The sequence below is a fragment of the Eumetopias jubatus genome, unplaced genomic scaffold (assembly GCF_037043125.1).
Source record: "Eumetopias jubatus isolate StellerSeaLion01/CBP00866 unplaced genomic scaffold, mEumJub1_p1.0 scaffold_92, whole genome shotgun sequence".
NCBI lineage: Eukaryota > Metazoa > Chordata > Mammalia > Carnivora > Otariidae > Eumetopias > Eumetopias jubatus.
In genome coordinates, this window is record NW_028274898.1 from 555836 (window position 1) to 579869 (window position 24034).

Genomic DNA, 24034 nt, shown 5'->3' on the forward strand with positions numbered 1-24034 from the left:
AATGGAAGACATTAGGAGAATGGAGGATGAAACTCAGAAAGAACTAGAAACAATGCGTAAGAAGGGTTCTGTCCGAGGCACGTCGGCTGCTGATGTCTAGATGAGTCCCCTGTAGGGTCAGAGACAATATCAAACTGTTTACGTAATCAAGGTCAAGTGAGGGGAACAAGTGCAGCCAGTGATGAGTGAAGAAGGATCTGACCAGTATCTGGCAGTGCTGACGTTTCCCAGATGTGTGCTTGTGATGACATACTCACAGGTTCCCAACCACCTGTGTGTGTGTGTGTGTGTGTGTGTGTGTGTGTGTGTGTGTGTGTGTGTGTGTGGCTGCATATAAAACACATGTAGAGCTACAGATCAAGATACACACACTTGTGTATATATGTACATACAAACATACTGAAAGGATTAGTACAATTTCTCCAAAGTACTGTACCTATCTTCAAGAATGCAAAAGAAAATATTTTCAATATATATACCTGGAACAGATTTTAATAATTATCAGAGTAATACCATTGGTGGACAAATTGACTGCAATGTAATACTAGCTGATATGTTTCATAAATGTCAAATTGTGGACCAATATATTTAGCCTTTTATTACTTTTCTGTTCTTTTAAATCTTCCTGTTCTTTTAAATCTTACAAATTTTTATTTTAGTCCCATAAGCAACAGACTCCCACAGAAAAATTTATTCAAAATCTTTTGGTATTCCAGTGAATCTGGAATGTGAACTCTGAATGTATTTATAATGATTTATTTCTGGATGGTTATTATCTTAAATTCAAATTGGACACTGTCTATTAGTAAGGAGTATAGTTACCATCCAATTTTTACCTGTTTGCCCTGAGGGGAAAAAATCCTTTAAAAAAAAATTCTGGTTTTTATTGGATTTTTGTATTTTAAATTTCAATATTTTTCTACATCAAACCTAGCAAAAATGGAGATGATGGTTTGTGATTTATAATAAGCACTATACAATTTTCAGGCTACTCGTAGGCAAACAAAGAAATTGATGAAGAAATGAATAGCATCGTAGGCTGTAGGAAAACTTTCGGAAGTCGAGCACTTCCATGGAGTCTTGTTTCTGAAATGACTGTTTTCTGAAATTAGAGCTTGGAAACTATGCAAATGACCTAGATTCCTCAGAGCTGACAGGCTAGAATACAGATAGTGGTGATGGTTTTGTTTTTGTTTTTGTTTTTGTTTTGCACTTTTCATATTGAAATACACCCCAAGGGGGAGAAGCTGCCTTTTAGATAGTGGAATTTCAGAGGCAGCACAGGCTGATCTCCTTGCCTGGGAGGCCCTGCTGAGATGCCATTGCTCCACCGCCCATGGGGAGGACACCATTGGAACCTGTCACGAGTGAGCATCAGGAACGTGCTGTTAGCAGCTGCTGCCACCTTGTCCTCCTCCTCCTCCTTCTTTAAGAAAGGCACCATAGCTAGGTAAGATTTTTATCAGCTCTTTCTGTCCAAATCCAGGTTTTCTCCTGTCAGTCCTGGAAGCTTGACCAGAATGATATTGTTGGAGCCTTCCGGTCACAAACTATCTCCTTTAATCTCGTCCTTCCTGCAACACGCTGGCTCCTGTAGTCCTATCACGTTTGTAATCTGACTTGCTGACAGTCCTGCCCACCCTGCTCCTCGTTTTCCCACATGCCATGTCCCCACTGAGGTGGTGGCAGTGAGTCGGACGAAGGTGTTGAGGATCACTGCCGCACCGCGATGCCCTCTTAGCCTTGGCTCCGAACCCCACGTCGAATATGTCCTCCGTGTACTCAGGATCAAGACTGATGTTTACTCTCTGGGCAGTGTTATAAGACAGGTGTTGTCAAAGCATAATCATTGTCTGCAAAATGTTTGCTGCAAGGAAGATTATTGCTAATTTTGGGAAATAAAGAGTCTCACTCTCTCCTTTTAATGGACTAAACTCTCACTGGCATCTGTAGCTTCGTTGGGAGCTTGGGCGCACATGGAAATCCATGCCCAGCGCAGGGATTCTAATGTTTTCCTAACAACTGTGGAGATTTGAGGGAATGCGTGGTGAATGTAAAATACCTAGTTTACTTGGCAGTCTCTTGTGTAAATTACAGTAAAACAAAGTAAATGAAATTGAAACAAAAAATAAATTTGATCACAAAATGCCAAAAAAAAAAAAAACCTGTGTATAACTTTTGACTCCCCGAAAACTTAACTACTAATAGCCACTTGTTGACTGGAAGCCTGACTGATAAGATAAAGATGACTAACCCATATTTTGCAAGTTACATGTATTCTACACTGTATACTTCTAATAAAGTAAGCTAGATAAATGAAAACGTTATTAAGAAAATCATTCGGAAGAGAACATATATTTAGAGTAGTATACTGTGTTTATAGAAAAATGCACGTAGAAGTGTACATGTGCTGTTCCAACCTGTGTTGTACAAGGTCAACCCTAGTTTTATTTCTTCCTTCCCCCACTCTTTTTTCTCACTTTCAGTTTTGAATAGTATTTTGGCCGAGGATCGAATTCCATGCCTAGAGAGGGATTCTTGAGTCTCCTCTTGATTAGAACGAACTTTTCAAGTTCATCCCTGACATTAAATCTAAATTAGACCTGCTTTGGGGCTTGGAAATGGAGGGAAAAATCACCCTCCTTTCTTCTCACTGCATTTTAGACTTCCTCCTCAAAATGAATGTCAGGGGGCACCTGGGTGTCTCAGTCGTTAAGCTTCTGCTTTCCGCTCAGGTCGTGATACTGGGGTCCTGGGATGGAGCCCCGCGTCAGCAGAAAGCCTGCTACTCCCTCTCCCACACCCACTGCTTGTGTTCCCTCTCATCGTGTCTCTCTCTGTCAAATAAAAAAATAAAATCTTAAAAAATAAAGAAAAGTTCTTGCAAATAGTGCTGAGGACTCAGACTGGCCATTGCTTTGCTCGTGCCTCCCAATATTACACTCAAAAATATGAGCAAGACTTCATACTAGGTAAGACTTAGGACCTTGGTGGGCTAAATATTCAGCAGGCTTTATACCAAACATGGTCCTACCCTACCTTTGATAACATGTGGAGAGGACTGAACAAGAAAATATGAAGTGCAACAGAGTCATCTTACCTTGAAAAAACATGGCCATTTTGAATACTCAAGGTAGCATATGCAGAAATCTAGCCTGGGCTGCCCTGGAGCCTTGTAAGCTTTACACTGCACATTCAGTGTTTCTAGAACGCGCACGTGCACGCGCACACACAGACGCACACACACACACTCACACACACACTCCTCCAGTCCATCTCCGTAGGACTTGTGATCAAATCAGGAGCCAGTCCTCGAGTAGTAGGGCCCAGAGCCCGTGAGCAACAGATGCCTAAACAGGAGCCACTGTCCCTGCTTTTTCTACAGAAGACACGCCTGTTGCGCGGCTCCCTTCCTTGTCACGTGCCCTCTGATCCACGCCCCGCCATGTCTTTCCCCACCCACCCTACCCTCCTGGCCAATGGCCAGCCTGTGACCGGACAGGAAGTGACGTCCACGCCCCCTGGGTTTAGGCCTCCTGTGGGTTCTCAGGCCTGGTTGGGAGAGCAGTGCAGCAAAATAGCTCTTGAAAATGAAAACTATCATCGTAGGACTAAGAACAACAATAAATAGATTCGCAGAATCATGCGAAGGATCTGTACTGGAAATCAGAGCCAAAACTGTAAGAGAACGGGCGCCTGGGTGGCTCAGTCGGTTAAGCGACTGCCTTCGGCTCAGGTCATGATCCTGGAGTCCCGGGATCAAGTCCCGCATCGGGCTCCCTGCTCGGCGGGGAGTCTGCTTCTCCCTCTGACCCTCTTCCCTCTTGTGCTCTCTATCTCTCATTCTCTCTCTCTAATAAATAAATAAAATCTTTAAAAAAAAAAAACTGTAAGAGAACAAAAGGAGAAGCTAGACCCAAAAGGTGTGTCTGGTAAGGCCAGATGTGCGGAACAGGATTTCGAGCGGAGCAAGAGATGTTAGGCGAGTGTCCCGCTCAGCAGCGGGAAGGCGTGGGGATCAACGCCCCACAGGGTCGTGGGAAGAGCGAGGGAGGGCAGGGCCAGGCACCGCTGTGAAAGGAGACCCGACAGAGCCGGCCAAGTCCTGGATGCATTTGGCGGAGACCGCCGGGCACCAAAACTGGGAGCTCGGCCTTTGCCACAGATTCCAAAGAAATACATTCCCAACAGCTAACATTTAAGTGTGTGTGTGTTTGGGGGGGGGGGTGATGACATGTTCCATGACAAGAAATGTAGCATTTCCTTCTGAATGTGGCATGCGAGAGTCCTGTCATTTTGTCGGCAACACAAGATTTCAATTCTATGACACCACATCGTTGTGGATACCGTGACATGATTTTCGGGCTCAATGTGTTCCGAGCCGATGCAGTTAGACAAGGCCGAAGAATCCAGAGTGGCAGCTTGGGGCTAGAGAGCCCCCAGAGAGGACCCGCGCTTGCCTCTGGCTGGGTAATCAGAGAGCTTGCTCCCCTGTGAACTGAAGGTTGGAGCTTCCAGCCCAGCTGGGAATACTGGGTTATAACTGATCCGAGGCCTTACTAAGCTATACTGTGCGAAACATTCTTTCTTACCTAGCTTCTTCCCTGACTTATCCTCAGTATCTATTTTATTTTTGTTTTTTAAGCTTTAAAATTTTTATGTATGTATGTATGTATGTATGTATGTATTTATTTATTTATTTATTTATTTATTTATTTAGGAGAGAGAGAGCACGCCCCTGCAAGCCTATAAACGGTGTGGAGGGGCAGAGGGAGAGGCAAAGGGAGAGAATCTGAAGAGGTCTCTGCACTGAGCCTGGGGTTCAATTTCAGGACCCTGAGATCATGACCTGAGCCAAAACCAAGAGTTGAAGGCTTCACCAACTGAGCCACCCAGGTGCCCCATATGTTTTAAATGTTTCAGGGATTTTATTTTTAAGGAATCTCTACATGCTTTGTGAGGCTCGATCTCACAATACCGAGATCAGGAGCAATATCTAGTTTATTTTTGTTTATTTTTTTAAAATATTTTATTTAATTATTTGAGAGAGAGTGAGAGAGCGAGCAGGAGAGCATGGTGGGAGACACAGGGAGAAGGAGACTCCTCGCTGAGCAGGGAGCCCGATGTGGGGCTCGATTCCCGGACCTTGGAATCATGACCTGAGCCAAAGCAGACGCTCAACCGGCTGAGCCTCCCAGGTGCCCCAGCAATCCCTAGTTTAAATCAGAGGTGGGAAGATCCTGCCTGAACACCTAAAGTTCATGTTAATTACTAAGGGGGTTGGTAGAAAGAGTCTTTTCTTTTTCTTTCTTTTTTTAGGATAAAAACAAGTTCTGGAGTTCCAGAGCCTAGGTATCTCATAGACAATATGACCTTTCTTCCTGAGAATGGGTTTTTACACCTGTTTGTTCCTGGAAAGTTGGTATAAATTCCTCTAAGCCAGTTGAAAGGAATTGGCTTTTTTATTCCTCACAGCCAAAAAGAACACACGCCAAGGTCTCAGTGAGAGGATCGCTTATAGGATACGGGCTTTAGTTGTGAGATGTGGGAAAGGATGGGAAGAGGCAGGGTTTGTTCTACATTGAACACTGGCAGCACTGACAATTCTGTGATTGTGGTAAAGAAGTCATAGGCGTTTCCTTAGGGAGGGAGGTCGATGTTTGGATGTCGGTCTGAACAGTATTGTGAGTAGCCTTGTTTTGTCTCATTTCATCAAGGTCTCAAAGCAATCTTGTCTGAGGTTGATATTCTACATGTAAGATTATTTATTTCAATCATGGAAACAAAACAGTCAGGCTGGGAGTGCCAGAGCAGTTCAGGGCATCGGAGGCTGGGATTGTTCTTTGTCCCTGGAAATCCCTAAAACAGAGAACAAAGAAAGAGAGCCCTCTGGTCTCCCAAGCTGTAGCTGCAAACCTGAGTGGGAAACTGAGACTTGGACTAAGTATCTTGAATTTCCTGTGGCTCCATTTCCCATTTCAAAATGGGTCAAAAGGAATTGTTCCTGCATGGGTTGTCCCAGGTGTTAAATTGGTAGAGTAGGCAGCTAGATCTGAGCTGGAGGCAAGGAGGGTGGTACACAGTGCTTTCGTGGTTTCCCACCTGCTGGACTGTCAGATCCAGACCAGCAGGGGCAGAGCATGTGCTCTCCTTTCCAGCGTGTGTCCTACAATAACGTATGGCTTCCTTATAATATATTTACATTGCGGTTTCCATCCCCCAGTAGGGGAAGATGGCCTTGACAGTTCCAGGAAGACCTTTGTTAGGGCCCAAATCTCCCCCTATCAACCAGTAGGCTGAGTCCCTTAGATGATTGGAAACATCTTCAGTTGGAGACCACCCTGGCTGTGACCCATAATCTATGAGACATAAAAAGAAAAGACACCCCTAACCCCGGTGCAGCTCCACCCCGGGGCCTGTCTGCTCTCCCATCTTGAGAGTGGACTGAAGTTCAACCAGGAGTGTAAACCAACTGAGTATACAAGTGGGACTGTACAATTGTGAACAAGAGTATTCCCAGGAAAAGTCCTTCTGGACATTGTTGTTTGAACAGTGGGAATACGGATTGACCACTGTCCCCTGACATTCAGAAGTGGGTTCCCGGAGGATATGTTAGGATCCTCGACAGGGAAGCTCGCAGCCAAGGCCTGTGTGGCGGCCGTACTGCCATCAACTGTTGAAGGAGTTTGGGAAAATCTCTTCTTCTCTCTGGGCCTCACTTTCCTCATGTGTAAGATAAGGTTGTTATTCAAATCCTCCACGGTCCCTTCCTGCTCAGTTTCTGTGAGTGCATGTGGGTCTGCGGTGCCTTTTAAGCAGCCCTAGGGACTGCAGCTGAGACCTGACTTGGTCCCTTCACTGTGTGTCCTTTTCAGGAGCCTGATCTGAGCCCACACTGGAAACAGAGAACAGAGGGAGCATTTGGGAGACAGAAAATCAGCAGATTTGGAGGATGAGCATAACCCGAGGAAGGACAAGGCAATGGTGGAGCAGGTGATTGCCAAAGGAGGTGAGAATAAGGACAAGTTGAGTCCAGAAAACTCAGGGGAACCTGAGGAATGCATACAGCAGCATCCAACTCTGCAAGGAGCAGCCTGAGCTGAGCAAGGAGAACTAGGAGAGTAAGTTTTCCCCTCAACTTCAGGTCTTTTAAAAATTGATTCATAACAGATTCCCGTGTGGCATCAGTTTCACGTGGCAACACAGGGATTGGACGACTCTATAAATTATGTTAGGCTGACTACTAGTGTAGCTACCCTCTGTTACCACGCAGAGCTGTTACTGCACCACCGACTACATAATATGAGATCTGTCCTCTAACATTTTTTTAAAAATCTTCACTGTGGACGATGTTTTGTCAGAGTGTAGGTTTCTATGCCCTCCCCTTCCCCCACCACTACCATGGGCCTTCTTTGGACTTTCCCAGAGAGGAGCAGTGACATATAGGAGGTTCCCTATTTTAGGTCACTGCAGCCCCTGATCTTGGACCAGGATGCTCAGCCAGGGCCAGGGAAATATGGATTAGCAGGAACCCTTCTTTGCAAGCCCAGCTCCAATGTGAAGGACCACAGTGCCTCTTCTAGGCCCCCGCAGGAATGGTTCAGCACCCAGGAGCTGGCCCTACATAGAGGGCCAGAAAAGGGCAGATTCCCCTAAACCCAGCCCAAAGTGTTCCATTTAGACTCAGAAGAAGGTGAATAGCAGCACAGGCTCTTTTCCCTATGCTGAGTGGGGGGACTGGGGGGAGCCTCAGTGCCAGTGCAGGAGGGAGCATCAAAGGGAACCTTTGGATGTTAACCTAAAGGTTCGTGGCTACAGCCCACCCAGGGGACCAAACCTACTTAAGATCCATCCAGATCTTGCCAGCGGCTTCCGTGGGTCCTGCAGCCCTGACTTCCTCTAGGTATCTCCAGCCAGCTACTGCCCCTGTCTTTGCCTGCTTCCCCCTGGTGTCCTTGGGCAACCTGAAGGTCTGTTCCCTTAAGTAGTCTGCCGCCTGGTGGATTCCAGGGGAACTGCCGGGGCCTGAGGCTGAAGGCACAGGCACTGAATCCCTGACTCCAGCTGAGAGGTCAGAAACCAGGCTCTGAGCCACCACCTGCTGAGACTCCAGGATGTGGCCCCTCACCAGGCACTGTTTACCTGGGGGTCCCAGGACCCACTGATGTGCGAAGGTCACCTTCTTTCTTTTTTTTAGGTGAAAATGACATACAATAAATTTCACCCATTGTCAACAATGACAGAGTTGTTCAGCTAGTGCCCTAGTGTGTTTCAGAGGCTTCCTTCACCTTCCCACACTCCCTCCAGCCCCTCTGCAGACAGTCTCCGCTCCCTCCTCCAGCCCCAAGCAGCACTGATCTGCTTTCTGTCTCTGTGCATTGCTCCTTTCTGCTCATTTTACATAAGCACAATGAGAAGGTTTGTAGTTCTTGGTGACTGGCTTCTTTCACTTAGCATCCTTTTGAGGTTCCTCCATGCTGTAGCTTGGATCAGATTTCTGTGCCTTTTGTTGCCCAATAGATGCCAGGGTACAGATAGGCCTCATTGGGTTTGTCCATTCACCAGCCGATGGCCCTTTGTGTTGCTGTCAGGTTTTCCCTATTGTGAATAACGCTGCCCGGAACATTTCTGACCAAGACTTGAGCAGACATATGCTTTTACTTCTCTCAGATAGATTCCTAGTTGTGGAATGGTTGGGTCCTATGGCAAGCTTGTGCTGAACTCTTAAGAACTCTCAAAGTGGCTTCCGCAGTGGCTCTTATATTTTACGTTGCCACCGGCAATATAAGAGGGTCCAGTTTCTCCACATCCTCAGCAACACTTGGTATCGTCTTTGGAACATAAGCACACTAGTTGATGTAAAATGGTACGTGGTTGTCCTTGCATTTCCTTGAGCACTAATAACATATTACTAATAACCTTGATTACCTTTTTATGTGTCTCCTTTGGTACATGTGTATTCAACTCTTATACTGGCTTAAAGGAGTGTGTTGCTTCGGCCCATTGAGTGAGTTCACAGTCCTCTTCTCTCTCGTGAATGTGAGTCCTCACTGGGTATTTAATCCACAAATATTTCCTCCTAATCAGTGGCTTCTCTGTTCCTTTTCTCAGTGGCAAAGTTTGATGCAAAAAACTTCTTCATCTTCAATTTTCTCTTACGTATCGTGCTCTTGCCGCAGTGACTTAGAACTCTTTGCTTACTGTGAATTCCTGACCATTTTCTCCCATGTAGTCCTCTTGCACAATAGTTTTGGCTCTTATACTTAGATCTGTGACCATTTTGAGTTCATTGCTGTGTAAGGTGTGATTTCCTGCAACAGCAGTGGGGGAGCTTTGTCCTGACAGGTACAGGAGAGCCTGGGGGACAACTTTGTTTCAGAGTTAGTCTCCCCTGGGCCAGGAATGGAGATTTGACCCTGCTGCACCTGTTAGTGAAAGGCTGAGTGCCTTTGGGGAGGGGAGATACATGGGGCTGGGGTCATATACGGCATGTACTCCCCGTTCTCTGGGACTGGGTAAAAAGTAGCTCCTGGAGGCCCAGGGCAGTCCTGCTCACAGGTGTCTTTAGAAGCACAAACACACTGAGAGCAGGAGAGGCTAACACAGAAAGGACCCCAGGGATCCCAGGGGATCTGGGTTGGGATCCGAGAGGGTCTTCTGTGGGTGGGTGGGAAAGAGGACTCCCACACAGTTGGAACTCAGGAAACATACCCAGAAGGAGTGGAGCAGATTGAAGACATTTCCCAGAGTTTGCACTATTTTTCCAACATGAAAATCATGGTGTGTGCCTGCATCAAAGGTGCTCGGGGGACCCATGCTGCCTCAGTTGGTAGAGCGTGCAACTCTTTATCTCAAGGTCCTGCGTTAGAGCTCCACGTTGGTCATGGAGCCTAGCTGAAATTAAAAAAATAATAATAATAAATAAAAAATACACAGGTGCATGCGTCAGGAATCTGGAATTACTCCCCCTAAGGAAAGGATGGGGCAGCTCCCTTAGTCCTTGCAGGTCAAGAGCCATTCTGCGCCTTAGAGAATCCTAAAAGTTGCTTGATATTTCCTCAGATCAACCCAGAGATTCTACACTTTTAGTATTTGTTGGGTTTCCCGTGTATGGTCAGAGGTCCACTGGCAGACAAAAGTTGACACACGGAGTACAGAGTAGACCAAAACACAGAATAGTACCTGGATGCACCACATTAGTCTCTGTCCTCACTGCGGTCTCACTGAAAATGAGAATGGGCAATCGAAATACCTGGTATTCAACACACATTAGGAAAAAATGGAAAGTTTGGGTTAACAGTTTAAATTATTGTGTCCCCAGATTGAATCTGATGGCAAGTGGAGACTCTGTTGAACGTCTTCTAGGTTCTGCAGGTGGAAATGAGGGGCTGAGGGACAAAGCAATTTACAACTGAGAGTAACTTTGGTAACTTAGTACCTTCACACTTGACACAGTTTTCTTTCATTTTGTCTGATGCCCTGCTGTCATGTTTGATTCTAACCATATTTGTACAAGGAAGTTGATATCAATAGCAAACCTAAAATCCATACCACTAAATATCACAGTGCTTATTCCTAATGGTACTTTAGGCTCGTTTCTAACTGCCTGTAGTTTCGTTATGACTGACTCTGAAGGCAGCCCATTCTAGCCATGTGTGCACTTCTCTTTGGCCCCACCTCCAGGTTAAGCAGTGCACCTGAGAGGGCTCTATCACTGGGGGAAGGACGTAGGTCAGACAGGTAATAAAGAGAAATGGGGGGACTGGGAGTCAGCAAAAAGAAAGCATAATTATCAGTGCATTGATTCCAGAGAGGACCATTATATTGCTTTTTAAAAACTATTTTCTTTACTTCTTTGAGAGAGAGCGATTGGGAGAGCAGAGTGGTGGAGGGAGGGGGAGAGTGAGAGAGAAGCAGACTCACCCCTGAGCAGGGAGCTGGACATGGGGCTTATCCCAGGACCCTGGGATCCTGACCTGAGCCAAAGACTGACACTTAACCAATTGAGCCACCCAGGTGACCCTTAAAATAATTTTAAAAAATTTCTGGAATACTTAACATACAGCGTTACATTAGTTTCAGGTAAGATCATGGTATTTATTTTTTATTTTTTTTCTTTAAAGATTTTATTTATTTATTTATTTATTTATTTATTTATTTATTTATTTATTTATTTAGAGCAGGGATTACGGGCAGAGGGAGAGGGAGAAAGAATCCCAAGGAGATTCTGCATTGAGCATAGAGCCCAAACGTGGGGTTCCCACGACCCTGAGATCATGACCTGAGCCAAAATCAAGAGTCAGATGCTTATCCGACATAGCCACCTGGATGCCCCTTGGTATTTCTAAGAATAATATGTTTAGCTTTCTCTCTGAAAGAGGTACTGAGTAATGAGCAAGCCTAAGAGAAACCATGGTACCCATAGGGGCCAAGGTCAGATTGCCCAATATGTACCACAATGGCATATTGATTATTTTGAATTGTAGCTATTTGAATAGCAACTGCTGCAAGGACACTCAAACCCTCCTCTGTCTCCCTGAAAGCAGGAAACCCATCTCCCCTATGAAAAAGGCATCCCCTGTACTAAGAAGTAAAAAGACATCCTTCTCACCAAGGCCTTTAAAGCAGAGGGACTGAATTCTGCATAGAACTCACTCCAAATTAGAGCTCCCAAACGTCCCTTGGAAATGTATTGTCTCCTTGTCTAAAATGTATAAGAAATGTCTGCCTTAATAGTTTCTATTCTTTAAAGGTCTGAATTTCAATATCAGTTCTTCATGCATATTCAATATCTCAGGTAAACTTAATTCTTAGTTAAGCTGGAAGACCTTGAAGGGTAATGGAGGAACTTGTCCTTCCCTGCATATATTTTCCTAGGGAAATTATTGGATTCTTGCTGATTTACAAGCTCCACTTAAACAATGTGTGGAAAAGAAGGGAAACTGTGTTCTTTCATTTGGTCATTTCCCTTCAGTGGATCTGGCCTGGAAATAAGAAAGAAAGAAAGAATAAAGGAAGGAAAAAAAAGGAAAGAAGGGAAAGAACGGAAGGAAGAAAGAAAGAAAAAGAAAGAAAGAAGGAAGGAAGGAAGGAAGGAAGGAAGGAAGGAAGGAAGGAAGGAAAAAGGAAGGAAGGAAGGAAGGAAGAAAGGACGGAAAGAAAGAAAGAAGAAAGAAAGAAAGAAAAGAAAGAAAGAAAGAAAGAAAGAAAGAAAGAAAGAAAGAAAGAAAGAAAGAAAGAAAGAAAAAAAAAGAAAGAAAGAAAGAAAGAGAAAGAAAGAGAAAGAGAAAGAAAGAAAGAAAGAAAGAAAGAGAGAGAAAGAAAGAAAGAAAAAGAGACAAAGAAAGACAGACAAAAAAGAAAGGGGGAAGGAGGGAGGGAAGAAAGTGTCCTGGTCAATTTTCCTTGTAAACATCTCGTGACGAATCTGTTGGTGAACACCCAAATGGTGGTGAATGTTGGGAAGGCCCGTCCCTGGCATGCTTTCAGGAGGGTGATTTGGTGTGTATAGAACTATTTAGGGAAACAAACTAAGAATCTGTGGATTAATATGGCCTTATTCGCTAGAAAAAGTCACCTCAGCTATGTAAGCATAGCCATGGGAAATCAACCCAAAGAGTTCCACTTTGTGTGGTAACCTCACACAACATTTAGAGACCATGTATGTTTTGCCTGGGTTAGAGCGTGTCCTCATGTGGGAAATCGGTTCTTGCAGTTAGTGTTAGTGGTCTCAGTTGCTTTGCAGGTACCTCACAATTTCCCTTTGAAAATGTGAGTAAAACTTGATCCTGGGTAAGACTTATGATTAGTGGCGCCTGATTTGGCAATGCAACCTTTTACATCATCCCCATATTTGTTGGATGTGCTCTTATGCAATTATCTGGTCTTTCTTGAAATAGTTGCCATTCGCCAAAATTAAACCTGGATAACCTGTGTACAGAGTGACTGGTGGATGATGGATTTTGTGGCCATTATGGCCAAAATTGTTGCTAAGGTATCTCCCAAAACCATGTATTGTTCTTTGGCACATGCCCATTTGCAACTCCAAAAGCCCAAAGCCATTGTTCCCTGCTACCCTGGGGTCCTTGTCATCAATTCCCCAGAAGTTCAGGATTATAACAGCTCTCATTATCTTTTTTAAGATTTTACTTACTTATTTGACAGAGACACAGAGAGAGAACACAAGCAGGGGGAGCAGCAGAGGGTGCAGAAGAAGCAGGCTTCCTACCGAGCAGGGAACCCAATGTGGGGCTGGATTCCAGGACTCTGGGATCATGACCTGAGCTGAAGGAAGATGCTTAACCTACTGAGGCACCCAGGTGCCCCAACAGCTCTTATTAAATCCCAAACCCTGTCTATCTTGTTTTTGTTTTATACACTATTGTTTTGTGTATATTGTGTATATTGTTTTATATCACTATTTTGTTTTATACAATTTCCCATAGTTAGGAAGACAGCAGGGATAAGAAAAGATGAAGTACAGGGGGCAATCTTACCTTGAAAAAGTACGTCATTTTTGGGAAATCCGCCACCACACATGAGTGAAAAATTGATCCCTGAGACCTATCATAACCTTAGCTGACGGTAATTCCCTTAAGCTAAATCAATAGGAACGTACCTCCCATGAAGCAAGTTGGGGTTTTTATTCCTTGCGGCCAGAAAGAACACACCTCATGGTCTCAGGAAGAGGGTGTTAGAAAGAACCTCTTGTAGATAGGAAATGCCCTTCACGGTGTCCTTCATGTGACAAGGGCTAACGAACATTACGTGAAGGTGAGGAACAGATGTTTACTGTGGTTATTGGGTTTTTGTGTTTTTTTTTTTCTACATCCAACATCACCAAATAATTTATTTGGAATCAGAATTCAAAAGAACATTTGACAGTTGAGAACTGTTTATTCTGATCCAGTTGTACAACTAATCTAGGTGAAATTTCCAAATAAATTTTACATGGGTTTTCCAGGACTGTGGCTTCTCGATGACTTCAAATTTAGGATTTTCAAATGTGAATTCCGGGAACGTATTCATGTCTGATTTACCATATGTGTATTTAAGCTTCAGAAGCTCCCTCCCTAGGTCTTGCTGGTGCTCTGGGCCAGTATCAATGGGTCCTCCAGATGCCCGTAGCTTAGTTCTGTATTCTCTAATCTTGTCCACGATGAGTTTCTGTACAGGACCAAGTTCTTTATTAAATGCCCCCGCGGTAACACCAGTGTTGCTCCTCAAATGAACTGAGACTGCAGACCGAATGAGAGGAGAAACTGAAGAGAATCTGAAGCATCAGGGTAATTCTGACTTGCTCTCAGTCCTGAGCTGCCAGAGCTTCCACTGCCTCCACTATTCTACTTCTGGCCGTGGCTCCGCCCCCACCCGCCTACCCGCCCTCCCAGTGCATTCTCAAATTTTTTTCCTTGGTAGAGATTAGCATACATGTTTCTAAACATTAAAAACCCGGGGAAGTAGAGATAAGCATCTGAACTAGTTCTCTATTGATGCATATTAACAATTAGAAAAGCAGTGGTTTAAAGCAACCAACATGTGTTATCTTGCAGTCCTTTGGCTCAGGAGTTTGGAATGACGAGGGTGGGTTCTCTGCTCACGGAATTGGTCAGTAAGTCGTCCCCCACCTGAACAGGTCTGATAGTGACCTTGTAGTGGTTCTCTCTCCGAAGAGGGCCTGCCCTCAGCATCTCACTCCTCTGGGATCCTCTTCTCTGACCTCATTTCGATCTGTCATGATGCTTTCAGCTTAGCCAGGTAGCTTAGGAGGAATGCTAGAACTGTGGAACCCCAGACCTGATCTCCGCTGTCCCTTCTCCAGGAGGAGAATAAATGACAGAGGTCTTCATAAAGAAATGACCCCCATGAGGGCTGACATTCCCCAGCAATTAGAGCAGAGGAGGAAACCTACAGGCAAACGGAGGGCCTAAAAACCCAAATCATGGAAGCAGGACACAGATTAAGTAGGAGCCCTTCCCAGAAATGTCCCCATTCTCCATTGAAAGCCACTTTGGGTGAAGGGTGTGAGCACTGGGTCTTTCAGAGTCTCCATCCTCGGCTCTTTGTTTAAAACAGGCTTTATCCATACGTGAGAATCTCCTTGGAGCTTTTGTCAGAAATGCAGATTTGTGGGCCTTATCCCCAGGGCATTCTAAGAGGCACACAGTGACTCTGATGGAGGTGTTCTTTAGCTCTGCAGCTGGTGCCCAGGGATGGGACCCCTGTCTGCTGCATGATACCCCATTTCCCGTCTAACATTCCAGTGGTCCATGCTGCCTTCTCGAAGTTATATTCTACATTCTCTATCATACACGAGATAAATATGCTCAAAGAGATAATTAAGTGATCCACAAAAGCATATGGGACATGTGGTGAAGCTGCTATTGGCATCTTGGACTGCTTTTCTGAAGGCTGTGCTTCTATTGCTTCAGCCCAGAACCGGGATTGGGTTTGAATGGAAAGATGGTTGGGACTGGAGATCAGTAAAAGCTCGTTATTGCTGGTAAATTTTATCTATCTGCTTCACAAGTATTTACTGAATGTTTCACCTGGCAGTCTCTCGGACGCACGGGGGACATGGGGTGAGCAGGCAGACCCAGTGCCAGCTCTCAGGAAAGAGAACTTTAGCACAGGAGTCAGATATTTTATAGATAATCATTGAAGTGCCTTTTATTTGTGACTATGGTAAGTATTATTTAATACTTTTGTGTTCTGTGATCCTAATCCCTGAGCCAGTGATGGAAAAGCTAATATAAGTAACAGAATTATATAATTGGGAGAAAAGATTGGTCCCCAGAAAGGCCTTTTTTTTAAGATTTTATTTATTTATTTGACCAAGAGAGACACAGCGAGAGAGAAAACACAAGCAGGGGGAGTGGGAGAGGGAGAAGCAGGCTTCCCGCCAAGCAGGAGCCCGATCCAGGACTCGATCCCAGGACCCTGCGGATCCTGACCTGAACCAAAGGCAGAGGCTTTATGACTGAGTCACCCAGGCACCCCAGAATGGCCTTGTTTTTAACAGTGGAAATACCAACATTTGATCCAACGTCTCCTGAAAATGAATTTTTTATTTTTAAGCTGAACTTTTAATTTTAGTGTTCCCTGAATTTCAAATGTGGGGTTCTCGAGGGTGTGTTCCGGAGCCTCCACAGGGAAGCTTGCAGCCAAGGCCTGTGTGGGGGCACCGTTGCCACTAGGTGTTGAAGGTGTTTGGGAAAATCTCTTCACGTCTCTGGGCCTCAGCTTCCTCTCCTGTATGGTGAGGTTGTTATTCAAATTCTCCAAAGTGCCTTCCTGCTCAGTTTCTGTGAGTGTAGGAGGGTCTGAGGTGCCTGTTAAGCAGCCCTGGGGACTACAGCTGAAACCTGACTTGGTCCCTTCCCTGTGTGTCTCCTGCGGGAGCCTGAGCTGAGCCCACACTGAAAACAGAGAACGGAGGGAGCAGATGGAAGATAGAAAATCAGCAGGTTTGGAGGATGAGAATAACCCTAGGAAGGACAAGACAATGGTGGAGCAGGTGGTTGCCAAAGGAGGTAAAAATAAGGACAAGTTGATTTCAGAAAAATCCAGGGAAACTGAGGAATGTATACAGCAGCATCCAACTCTGCAAGGAGCAGCCTGAGCTAGGCAAAGAGGTTGGAAGAGTAACTTCGTCCATGGTGAAACTGTGCACCTGCCGAGGAGCCCCAGAGGATGGATTGTGGTGGTTTATGCTGCTGGGAAGCACCGGTTCCAAGAGGAGGAGGATGTTACCATGAGGCTCTGCCCCAGACACCTAGCTCCGACTTGGAGCTACCCACACTGTAGGTGTCCTCCAAGAAAGTGTGTACTGAGAGGGATCAGTGATGTTTGGATAAGGGTTGGAGTTGTCCATTCTTACTGCAGATAGTTGTGCCCTAAGGTCAGGAAGGGCCAGGGTAGGGGACCCTTGCATCTGAAGCCACATGATTTTAATAATAATCTTAATAATGCTGCCTGGGTGGGCCTTGAATAAAAAGAGTAACGATCTACTCAGAAAGTGAAGTTTTAGGGAATATAATACATGAGTGGGGTCAAGTGTAGTGTAGTGGGAGGAAAGTTACTGCATTTAATAGCACCTAATGACTTCTGGGGAGACAAACTTGACCCTAATCATGGCTCTAGATGCCAAATAATGAAGCAAACCACTTACTTCCATTGGTAACAGAAACGGGAGACCCTTAATGCCCATAACAAGCTGGAAAGTTGCTCTGCCTGTTGGGTCATGCAAGAAAACTGATCACTTGAAATGTGGTTCAAGAAGGGGCTGGGTTGAGTTTGTGACAGTATGCCCTAGGTCTTGGAGAAAAAGGTTTGGGGCTTTGGAAGTTGCCGGTGAGCTGGCTCATAGTAACTTTACACAATCTTGGGAAAACATGTCTAGCAAAATTTTGGATTCATTGGACACTAAATATTTAGTCCATGATCTGCAATCATTCTTCACAGATTACCCTCTATTTGCTTGAGCGAAAAATGACTTTTCTATTCTTAGAAACACCAAGGGTGCGTGAGTGGCTCGGGCACTTAAGGGTCTGACTCTTGGTTTTAGCTCGGGTCATGATGTCGTGGTAGTGGGGTCAAGACCCATATTCGGCTCCATGCTCAGCACAGGGTCTACTTAGTTTCTTTCTACCTTTCCCTCCTCTCTGTTCTCCCAGCTCACACTTACTATCTCCAAAATAAATAAAATCTTTCAAAAGGAATGATGCCCCCCCAAATGCAGATTTAAACACCTCCTATGATGACTTTGATGAATAACAAGGTAAAGTAGCCTTTTTTTTTTTTTAAACAGAGAGCAGAATTGTAATTCAGGATGTCAGTGGAAGAGGCAAGTAACCTCCCATCATCTCAACATCTGAAAGTAAACAGGTAAAAGAAGGAATGTATAGAATTATATGTCATGTACACAATGACTGGTTCATTATAAACAAATTGGAATAAATCTATGTGTATATTGACTCGTGGGTCCTGTCAAAAAGGCAGAGCATTGGGAAAAACAAAAACAACAAACCGTCCTGAAAGTCATTTGGGTAATTGGACTTTAAAAAACTATGAGACAAACATTTATCAAACACATTTCAAGCTGTTTGTGAGCCACATTTTTGCCCTTCAAGAGTGAACTTTAGGAGAGACACCTAATACTGAGTGGATGCTTTGGTTTCTTTGAGACATGTCACCTGAGCCACTGGGAATGTGACCTTGTGAGTCACACAGCTGCGCGAGCTTTACCTGACAGGATGTTAAGTTCAGTGCCTAAAGAGTTAACATAAATATGCTACACACACCAATCTTTACTTTAACCAAAGATCATTTACTCTCTGTTGGGGGTATGAAGCTGACACAAAGGACTACAGATTCTGTTGCAGAATCAGGACCCGAGGCTTACAGACTGATGGGAGTGGACACCTACTTCCGATTTGGAGTCGGAGCCATTGTCTCCTAAGGCAACTGAGTCAGACAACCAAACATTCTTGAAGATAGGTACAGTACTTTGGAGAAATTGTACTAATCCTTTCAGTATGTTTGTATGTACATATATACACAAGTGTGTGTATCTTGATCTGTAGCTCTACATGTGTTTTATATGCAGCCACAGACACACACACACACACACACACACACACACACACACACAGGTGGTTGGGAACCTGTGAGTATGTCATCACAAGCACACATCTGGGAAACGTCAGCACTGCCAGATACTGGTCAGATCCTTCTTCACTCATCACTGGCTGCACTTGTTCCCCTCACTTGACCTTGATTACGTAAACAGTTTCATATTGTCTCTGACCCTACAGGGGACTCATCTAGACATCAGCAGCCAACGTGCCTCGGACAGAACCCTTCTTACGCATTGTTTCTAGTTCTTTCTGAGTTTCATCCTCCATTCTCCTAATGTCTTCCATTGTCAGATCATTCCACTTGTCAATCCAACAAAAAAGCTGGCGATGAAGTTTGTAAATATCCTTTTCTCTTGCTTCTGAATGAAGTTTTCTACTTTGCTTTGCAGTCCCCACCACTTGAATTTGATGGTCACCAGCTTGTAGGCACACATCTGAGGACAGTCAGAGTTGTTTGCCAGCTCCTTCTTCCAGTTGGGTCCCAAAGGCCCTCTCTTGGTCTTGACTGACTGGAATAATGCTGGGTCTTCATCAGCTTTGTAGTCTGCTGGTTCAACTTGACTTCGATCTGCAATATCTATGCGGACAATTTCAACAGTTTTCCATGCGTTCGGATCTAAACCGTGTACATTTTCTAATGTTCCCAAGTCTGGTTTGTGCCATGTTTCAATTTTAATGAAGAAATCATCTTTCATATATACACTCGTTACAACTGAGGCATAATGGTTTGTTCTACAGTAGGGGTATGCGTTCCAGGCTTCCTCGTGAAACACCAAGGAGCCCTCCGGAGCAATCATCCTGACGAATGCAGGAACTTTGCTCCTGAACAGAACATGGCAAAACCACACGGAATTCCTTAATCAGCACCATCTTCCCGGAATCCCCTCACAGCTACCGCCACTATCACCACCACCGCCGCTGCTACCGCCCCTCACGGCGCCTCTATACACAGGTTTTTGATCTTGAGAGTCACCATCCTTACTCCGCATTGGTCAAGGGTCAACCTGTATCTCTATTTACAGAGGACATGCTCCTAAAGATAGAAAAACCTCAAATCATCCACACACAAAAATATTAGAGTCCATAGACTCATTCCGTAAAGTTGCAGGGTACCATATATACAAAATCAGTTGTGTTTCTATGCACTAGCAATGAACAATCTGAGAAGGAAATTTAGAAAGCAATTCTATTTACAATGGCACACAACACAGTAAAAGTGTCAGGTGTAAATTCATTCAAGGAGAGCAAGACTTGTTCACTGAAAAGCATAAGAAGCAATGGTTCTGCGAGAGATGAAAGACCAAATGGGGGGAAAAAAACAACTGTATGCATGCATTGGAAGATTTAATATAATTCATATGGCAATACTATGCAAATAGATCTACAGAGTCAATACAATTCTATCAAAAATTTTTCTTCTGCATTTTCTAAATTCTGTCAATACCTTGTAGTATATTTCCTTTCAGACGTTGTAGTTTTCATCTCTTAAAGATAGAGAGGGTGTTGTTTATATTTTCTATTTCTCGGTTTAACATTTACAACTGATGGAAAACTTATACTAAAAGCTTTCATATCCTTCTCTGGCGGTTCTCACATGTGTCAGCTCTGGATTATTTTCCGATGACGGATCTGGCTCCTGATTAGGGGCCATTTTGCCTGGGAGAGCTCCAGGTCCTGTTCCCTCTACTGCTTTCAAATGATTGCCCCCTGACTTGCTGGCCTTTCCTCCCATGGAGGCCCTGAGCAGGACCTCACTGAAAGCCACACCAGGGACCCTGCACAGCTCTGGTTAGGTGACTTTCCTCAGACCAGCTGGTTGTCCCACATCACCTTTCCCTTTTATTCCCCAGGAATCCCAATTTGGCTGGTAAAATACCTGGCGCTATTTTTTAGGTTAAGCAGGCAATGTGTCTCTTTGCCTGTTCCAGCTCCTAGAGGCCCCTCCTCCATGCTCAGCCCCAGCCCCAGCCCCAGCAGGCAGAGTCCTCCTCACACAGCCTCCTTCTGACCTCTTCTCTGCCTCTTTGTGTTTTAAGACCCCCTTGTCATTGCAGGGCGCCGCCTGGATAATCCAGGATCATCTCCCCATCTCAAGGTCCTTAACATAAGCACCTGTGCAGGGTCCCTTTTGCTGCAGGATGGAACATGTGCACAGGTTCCTGGCATTAGCCTGAACAGCTCCTAGGGAGGGGGCATTATTCTACCCAGCAGCACACTATTGATCTCAGGTGACAACTAAAGTTGGACGCCCCCTCTCCACCCTCCAATCTTTTCTAATTTAAACATTCCGGGAAAAGTAAACCACTACCTCAAGGCGCAAGCAAGACAAGGCAAATCAGAACCCTAGGGCGCTCCATCCATGACCATACAATTGCCCAAATCTCTTCAAAGTAGTCTGTTTAGTTTTCCAGACCTGGCTATTTTCCCTCCAAAGGCCGACCTGACTGCAGAAATCCCCTCCAGGGGGAAGCGCCCAGCGGTGGAGGGAGGGCAGGCGGTGGCCGAGTGGGGAGCCTGGGACCCCACTAACCCCCTGCTGAGAACGCTGAGCCTGGTTTAAGGGAGCAGAAGCAGTGGTCCCCTTTGGCCCTGCCCTCAACAGCGGGATCCTTGGGCGTCTCCCCGCGAAGCCACGAGGGGGCGCGCCGTCCCTGTCCTAGGAGCCCTCCTGGGGAAGAAGCAGGCCCTGGGATGTGTTCAGCGTGTGGAGTGTTGTGGGCTGGTGTCAGCCCGAGGGCCCAGGGGTTGCGGACTTTTGGTCCTCCCCTCCCCCCCGCAGTGTCCAGGCCTGGGGGAGGCTGTGGGGACTGGTTTGAACTGTACAGGTGCAGCCATGGCACTCGGTGTCCTCCAACCAGGGCCCAAAGGGAAAGAGAGAGAGAGCTAGAGAGAGCAAGAGAGAGTTGTATCTGCTCTTCGCGGGCTGTTGGAAAGTCCTCCCTCATGTTTCTCTCTGGCTGGTACAGCCTCCCCTGGGCTGGGTGGGGGGGTTGTGTAGGGTTTGGGGGGCCATAGCTGCAGGGAGAGGAAAGAGTGGTAACCAATTCAGGAGACAGAGGAGACTGGGCAGGTGAGGAAGGAAGCCAGGGCACGGGAAGGGAGAAGGGGAAGGGGGACTGGAGGAGGAGAAGGAGGAACACCAGTACTGAAATCCAAGTTGGGAGGGGAGCTGGGGGGCAGGGAGATGGGGTGGGGTTGGGGACTGAGGCGAAGCCCTTGACTTCACGGACGGGGCTTGTCTGATGCAAACCAGGCAACATGGCGGTGGGGTTCTGCAACTTAGAATTCGTGGGGCTGAGGAGGTAGCAGCGCTGTTGCGTCCATCCTATTCGGAAGCGTCGTGTGGAGGGTGAGGATGCTTGCGACAGGAGTGGGTGCCGAGGGTGTTGGGGTGCGCCTAGGCGAGTGAGCCTGTGTGTCCGGTGGAAGGGGGGTGAGACTGGTGTGGGGCGGAGGCGGAGGGAGTCACACTTACCCGGCAGGGGAGACTCCGGGATCAAGCAGGTGGTTTTCCCAGGGGAGGCCCTTCCATCATACCAGGGACATGCTGACCCCCGCGATTTCCCCGAGTATGGACAACTCCTCTGCATTATTTGTGGCAGTGGCAGTGGGGGGCTGCTTTTGCTCTTTCACCTGTTGTTGGTTGTTTAAGAATAGCCTTTGTTTTCTTATTCATTTTTCTGTTTGTTTGTTTTGTCTTTTCCATGACTTTGGCTGATGACATGGGCTGAAGAGGAAGCTCACTCAGGGGACACCAGGACCCTGAAGAAAACACCTCTGCTTTTAAGGGCTGCTTTCTTGAGAATCTGGGTTTGGCTGTTTCTCAATCAAAAGCATGCAGGACAGTTTCTGTCCACTGGTCATACATCCCACCTTGGCTGTCGGGGTTTTTTCTGTTTTTCGCAGAGCAATTTCTCTGCTTATATTTCAGTATGTGGTTTGCAGTCCCTGATCCAGCAAAGGTGCTTTCTTTTCATTCCCCAGGGAACAGGGGTTTGCATCCCTTCTCCTTCCTCCCTCCCCTCCCCACCTATCCCCCCAGGCACCCTGCAAAGCCTCACCCAATCCCCAGACTCCGTATCCTTGATTAGGCCACTTGGTAGCCTACCTAGTATAGCCTTGCTCCAGAGGACCCTTCCGAGACTAGAGAGGGTCCGGCTTGATGTACTGTTTATTTATTGTAAGTTTATTTGTTGAAGTAATCCCTACACCCAAAGTAGGGATAGGGCTCATGAAGCCAGATGGAGACTCCCCTGCTCTCCTGACTGAGCCAGCCAGATGCCCCCGACAGGCTTTTAAAGAGGCACCTCTGTCTACTCACAAAGAACCCGCTGGGTTTGGCACCACAGACCTTTCCCAAACAGCAGGTTAGCTCTAGGACAAAGGGCCGTGGGCCTTCTGCAGCTCTTGGGCTCAAGCCAAAACTGTCCCTACTGATGTACCTGCATTGCTTTGTCAAACTGAGCTTGAAGGGGTTTCTGGCTTCAGGCTTTCACCAGAGCTGGTGTTTTTTTTCTCTACTCCCTAAAGGCCTCTATTCAGAATCTACAACTGAGGGTCTTCCAACTTTGATTTTCACTTAGGGGAGCCACACCAACTGGGACTCAGCAACGGGTTACTCTTCTGCCAGAAACAATTAAACAAAAGAGCAACAGCGTCACACAAGATGCGCGAAGTGGAGATTTCCAAGATCCTGGGCATCAGGCAAAGGGGACAGCCATCCCGGACACATGGCAACACAATGGTGAGCAGAGCCCTAGAGCTGCTCAGAGGTACTGGCTCTAGAGAGTTTCCAAGCAAGGCACTGGGGGGAGGGGAACTTGAATAGGAGCCCCATGGAGCTTCTGGAATTGAGGACACTGATCTGAGAGAACCCAGGACTGAGTCTCAGGGAGGACAGAGCTGCAGGAAGTCACCTAGCCAGAGCTGTGGAGGGGCCCTGGGGAGGCATGGACAGCAAGTCAGGGGGTAATCCTTTCCACAGGGCCTGGTGCTCACACGGTGCTGGGAATAGTGCCTGTGTCCAACAGATAGACTAAGCAAAAGTAACCCTCTTAATTTGTGAGGAATAGGGTGGAAGACAGGGGGAGGGCTTGCTACAGTACCTGGAACTCATGGTGAGTCCTCCACGGAGCCCTGCTCTGGGCCACTGAACTATGCATTGAAGCAACAGCAGAAATGTTTCCAAGTAACTTCAGTGCATCCCTGAACAAAGCTCAATATTATAGAAAACACAAAAATATCCAGCAAACAGCAAGGTAACATTCACAGTGTCTGGCGTTCCATCCAACAGTTTGAGGTATGCAGACAAAGGGGGGAAATGAGCCCTCCTGAAGAGATGGATCACTCATCTGAAAATGACCCAGAGCTGACAGCAAGATGGGAATCACCAGAGC

The 24034-nt window shown here is 46.0% G+C and overlaps 1 non-coding gene across 1 annotated transcript; it reads left to right on the top strand.

The window, feature by feature from the left end:
- The first annotated feature begins 22105 nt into the window (after positions 1–22105).
- On the top strand, positions 22106–22268 carry LOC148161689 (U1 spliceosomal RNA). The gene has a single exon (XR_015767411.1). It is a non-coding gene; the product is annotated as a U1 spliceosomal RNA (small nuclear RNA).
- The last annotated feature ends 1766 nt before the right edge of the window (positions 22269–24034 follow it).